Genomic DNA, 5,629 nt, shown 5'->3' on the forward strand with positions numbered 1-5,629 from the left:
GGGGCTGTTGATACTTGACCATGTTTCATATTACACCCTAAAGATGGGTCTAACATGGTTCAACAGGAGGAAGTAGCCCTTCATTCATGCAATCACTTAGGACTTTAACACAGTCTACTAGAAGGTAATAATATAAGCCAGCTAGACATGTCTGCTAGGACAGCACAAACCTTCCTATTGTTACTTAAATATAAAGATAAATCAATATTCTTACTTGGAGTTCCAGTCTGATTGGTGGCTGAGGGGAAAGAAACTCCTTCTCTTTCTGGATCACATTGTTACAGACCATCTATTCCTCTTTACACTTCTTTTGAACATTGATGAATATTAATATGAGAGCTGGCCTATCTAATCTTTAGAAAGCAGAGAACTCCCTCTGTGCCGCCACTGCTACCTAGTAAACATAGACTGCACTTTCAAGGATGTTTCTTCAGACTACAACATTTCAATTTGCTCTGTTTATCATACAAATCACGTGTAATAAAAAAAAACCCTCCTCGTGGGGTACGTATCTCAGAATGAATGGGTTGCCAGATTTAAATTGATTAGCCTCCCCAATGGCCTTTTTCCCTTTGAAGTTGCGGGCACTCCATGGACATTGTAGTAGCAAGTTCTGGTATAGAACACCAAGTATCTAATGTTTGTGGGAGATCCCCAATCCCCTTCAGCCAATCTATGATCAGCTTCACTAAACCATAAACACTTTGTGAAATAGTATGGAGATCGCCTGACATTCACTGAAACAAACTGCAGGATACACTTACCCGTGTCATAATTCAGCTGGTGCGTGATGGTGGCAATGTCTGAAACTCTTCACTTACTGGCCGTGGTACAATCTCTTTTTAAACCGAATGTACATTTTTCTTAAATATTTGTAATATTCACACTTCTTAAGTTAGGGGATGAGTGATGCACAATATACAAATATTCAGATAATCTAGTCAGAAAGCATGAAGCCCTCCAACCAATTAGCTACGTTTTCATTAAAGTGACAACTCAGGAGTTACATCTTCAAAATACATTCAAGTACCTTCACCATTAACAAACATGTATCCTATTTGTGTATCACTCAGCTGTAGATCCTCCAATCATCTCTGAATTGGTGCTGACACTGTCCTTCCTTCTGGAGGGTGGCTACTTTTCTTCCCCATGGTCCCTGTGTGTGTTGTAAAGTAGTCACCGCTCGAAGATCACTCCCATGATGGACTACAATCTCACGTTTAGTTTACTCATTTGTATTGAGATTGTAGTCCATCATGGGAATGAGCTTGGAGCGGTGACTACTTTACAACACACACAGGGACCATGGGGAATAAAAGTATTCACCCTCCAGAAGGAAGGACAGTGTCAGGACCAATCCAGAGGTGATTTGAGGATCTACAGCCGAGTGATACACAAAAAACATACATTTTTGTTAATAGTTAAGGTACTTCAGTGTATTTTTAAGATTTAACTCCTGAGTTTATTGTCACTTTAAACCCCCCCCTCCCTCCAAATGTTGAAAGGTAATTTCTTGTTATCCTGAGCTTCTGCACCCCATATGCTTTCTGAACTATCAGGAGTTGTCTATGAAATCTAACCTATTACCACAGAAAGGGTCCCAATTTAGCAGTGTCCAGTTTTTCTTGGGCCAGAAATCTAGAAGTACAGTCTTCCAGTTGCCTGCTGGTGAGGTCTGGTATTGCAGCATGACCAGAAAATATGCTGTACTCAGTATTTTTTTTTAGTAAGGCTTTATTTGATAGGAGACTCTGGGAGATGGGCAATCCTAGATGTTACTAAAGCAAAGGGCAAATTTTTAAGGCAACAGGTGAACTTTAAAGCACGATCTCCCATCAGCACATACTTAAGAGAATGATGGGGTAAGTGTTTTTTCCCATAGTTCTCTTAAGGGTCATGGGAGGATATATACTGGCGTCCTCCCGTGACCCAAAGCTCAGTATTTAGCTTGCGGTATACTGGGACCGCCGCAGCCGGGACGGATCCCGACATTCCTGTTGAGATCCACCCAGCTGCGTGAGTGACAGCGGGCTCTGCCCATCTAGAGGCAGAGCCAACTGTATACCCGCCCCTTCCTCCAGTCAGCGCTGGAGGATCGGAGGGGGGGGGGGGATCCCTGCAGGGAGCCGTGACTGAAAGTCAGCGCTCTCTGCAGGGACAGGATCGAGAAGTGAGAGAGCGACTCACTTCCTAATCTATTGAGCCGACAAGTGACAGTTTCATTATCACACGTCGGCTTGAACTACGAGTGATTTTCACTCACCTCATAGTTCTCCTTTAACCTTTCTTAATCCCCTGCCACTCGGTTCTTCTGCTGGGAGCAAAAAAAATGTTGAAGTACTTATGAGCCCGGACGGTCAAGTGAGTCACTCAATGTGACAGTGCTGGTGCTTGGTGATTGACCCAGAGCTGCCACATATGGGTGGGGAGATTGCTCTGTGTGGAAGCTCTGACTGGAGATCCAACTTGAGCTTTGACAAGGCTGTCTTTCCCCACTGCTGACTACTTAATGGAGTGGTGGGGGAGCTACAAAAAGATATGTGCCGCTGGAGTGGAGGGCGGGAGAGTGAACCTTTTGCTTTGCCCTGCATGGTACATGTTGATTTGAAATAAGCTCCAGCTTTTTCTTCTTCCATCAATCCTCAGGTTATTAGTTATGATGGTGAGGCATTCCGCATGCTACTGTAAAGCTGTGTGTTCATTTACTTGCATATATGACTGTTACATGCTGTACATTTCATCCAGTAGATAAATATCATTTGTGTTTTCTGTACAATAATACTGTCTCTGATGCTACAGCATGGCCAAGGATTTCAGGCTGTGGTGTCTTATAAGCCATATGCTAACAGCAGATGTCTTGTTCTATCATTTACATTTGATAATAGGCCATAAACATAAGCAGCTACACAAATGGTGGACAGCTATAGATACTCATCCATAAGGGACCGGGGGATGTGACTCCTGCTCTCTAAGGCCTGGTTCACTCAGGATCTTTCTTAGCTTGGCCCCTGGAGGGAAGGTGTTCAGTGTACACATACATGGTGCTTTTTACTGGCACCCCTTTGTGCAGGACCTTGCGCAGGCACCCTTACACTGTAAGACATCTTCCCATCTCTTCCCCAGTGACAAATGATTAGGAATAATGACATAGCTGGTCAAATGTCTGGTGTTGGTCTCTTAAAATAGGCCAGTTGTAGATTATTCACACTAGAGACCGCAGATTTGCCTAACTCTTAAAGGAACCTGTACTAAAAGGACTGTGTGGGCTGTAATGACTGACATCTATAATGAGGTCGCTGACATAGAATCATAATACAGTAAGTGGAATCAGAACATCTGATCTGGCTTTATGTTCTATATCATGGACTCAGAAATGAAGCCAAGGCGTGGCCTAGACAGCCTGACAAGTAGCGCTTTCAGAAGGCGAGATCAGTAATAACAGCCTACTTCCTTCAGTACAGGTTTCCTTTGACGCGACTATCGCTGAGAACAAATGTGTCCACGTTTGCAGTCAAATTTGAGAAAACCCCACAATATGTTTGTCATGTGTTCCAATTCACGCATCATACTGAAAGATAAATGCATACCATATTTTGCGCTCCATAAGGCGCACCTGACCATGGGACGCAGGGAGGGTAGGGTTCTGTGACAGCTGTAGTTAGTCACAGCTGAGACAGGTGGCGCTGTGATTACAGTGCCACGGTCTCAGTGATCACACAGAGCAGATGAAGAACGGACGTTCTTTGTCTGCTCTATGGTGAGCTCCTATGCCGTGGTCACGGGTCCCCCAGAGGAGCGGGAGCTCCCCGAAAAACACGGCGAGGGGCCCCCAGACACGATCGCCGCCGCCACTGCTCGATTTGATACAAGTGGTCTGATTAGATCACTTGTATTAAACGAGCAGCGGCTCCCACTGTACATTTAGCTCTGCTTGTCCGGAGCAGGGTTAAATGTACAAAAAAACGACTCGCCCGGCGTCTGAAACTGCATGTCCCGGACGTCGGGCGATAGGGATTCGCGCTATAAGACGCATAGACATTTTTGCCCGTCTTTTGGGGGGGAAAAAAAGTGCGTCTTATGGAGCGAAAAATACGGTATTTACTACCGTTATATCTTGTGTAGCTGGCCTTTGCAAGCCTTCCTCCCAATTTCCCAGTGACAGGAAACGTTTACAGTCCCCATAGAAAGACGAGGGACAGATTGAGTGTCCTCTCATTAACACAAAAAACAGAGGAGCTCCAGTAATACTGGTGATTAATCCAGGGAAGATGTATGCACTGATCCTGCAGCCTGGTTAGTTGGATAGGGAAACATCCATGTAACAAAACTGAAGAAAACATTCATTTATGTTTTCCTCTCATTAACACATAAAGCTTCCAGATCTTGAACCCTTTGTTAGGGCAGACAGTGTACACATCTAGTTTACAGCGGATAATGAGATCTGCAAGCACAGGACAGAACGGGTTAATTATGTTAACGATAACCAGCCCAGCTCCCCTTGCATTCCAAAGGGAAACTCGGTACAGAGCAGAACCTTTCTGTCAGCATAGAGCAGTGATGGCGAACCTTGGCACTCCAGCTGTTTTGGAACTACAAGTCCCATGAGGCATTGCAAGGCTCTGACAGCAACAGACATAACTCCCAGAGGCAGATGCATGTTGGGATTTGTAGTTTTGGCACAGCTGGAGTGCCAAGGTTCACCACCGCTGGCATAGAGCATGTACTGTGCAAGCAGAAGTTTAAAAAAATTACTTATGCGATGTGAATGAGGAACATGTAACAAATATAAAGTAGGTGTTATTCCAATTTGGCTGCAAAAGTGGAAACACACTTTAACTTTAAGGATCACTTAAAGACACGCCATCCTTACATGTCCCGATGCCCGTTTGTAGAATCATCACTGCACTGTTGAGCAAAGTCGTCTGAAGGCTCTTCACATCTGATACAGTTCCAGGTGTGTAGGACGCCTGCGCCCCCTGTAGCGTGCCATGGATCCTCCAGGCGACCCCTGTATCCTGTAGCGATGCAGGGGTCAGTGGGAGGAACACGGGCATTTCACATACCCATAAATGTGCCAGATATGAAGATACTTTGGGTGGCTTTGATAAGCGATGGAGCAAAGTTTCTATTAATGGGCCCCGGGACAGGTACGTATAATGTGTCTTTTTTAACAGGAGCCTTTTGATTCTTGTTCAACAACCAAGTCGCTTTCAGAACACATGAACCCTTTGCAATGTTTCATGAATCCTGGGGTAAGTGTTACCCTGAGAGTAAGGCACAATGACAAGTATTTTATACTTCTGGGTGAACACCGCAAGGGCTCTCCTGGGAAAGAGTTGCAGTTCAGCAGCGAGTTTGTATTATTATAATGTTTTGCTTTTGTTCTTGAAATGTCTTTATGTTTTTTTTCCCCATCTCTGTGTGCTTTGCTGGACTAAGCTTTGTTGTAACTGTGACAAATAACTTGCGTGCTCATTGTCTTTGTGTTACGTCATTTCATTTGTAATAAACAAAACATTTTTATGCCAGCTGTGTGTAGCTCCCTTTCTAACACCAATTATAAAAAAAATCCATGTGGCCGTGTTGTGCAGTGGCAGGTCAGAGGGGCTTTGACGGTCCAGTGACCTTA

The sequence above is a fragment of the Nanorana parkeri genome, unplaced genomic scaffold (genome assembly GCF_000935625.1).
Source record: "Nanorana parkeri isolate BGI_ZX_2015 unplaced genomic scaffold, ASM93562v1 scaffold628, whole genome shotgun sequence".
Taxonomy (NCBI): domain Eukaryota; kingdom Metazoa; phylum Chordata; class Amphibia; order Anura; family Dicroglossidae; genus Nanorana; species Nanorana parkeri.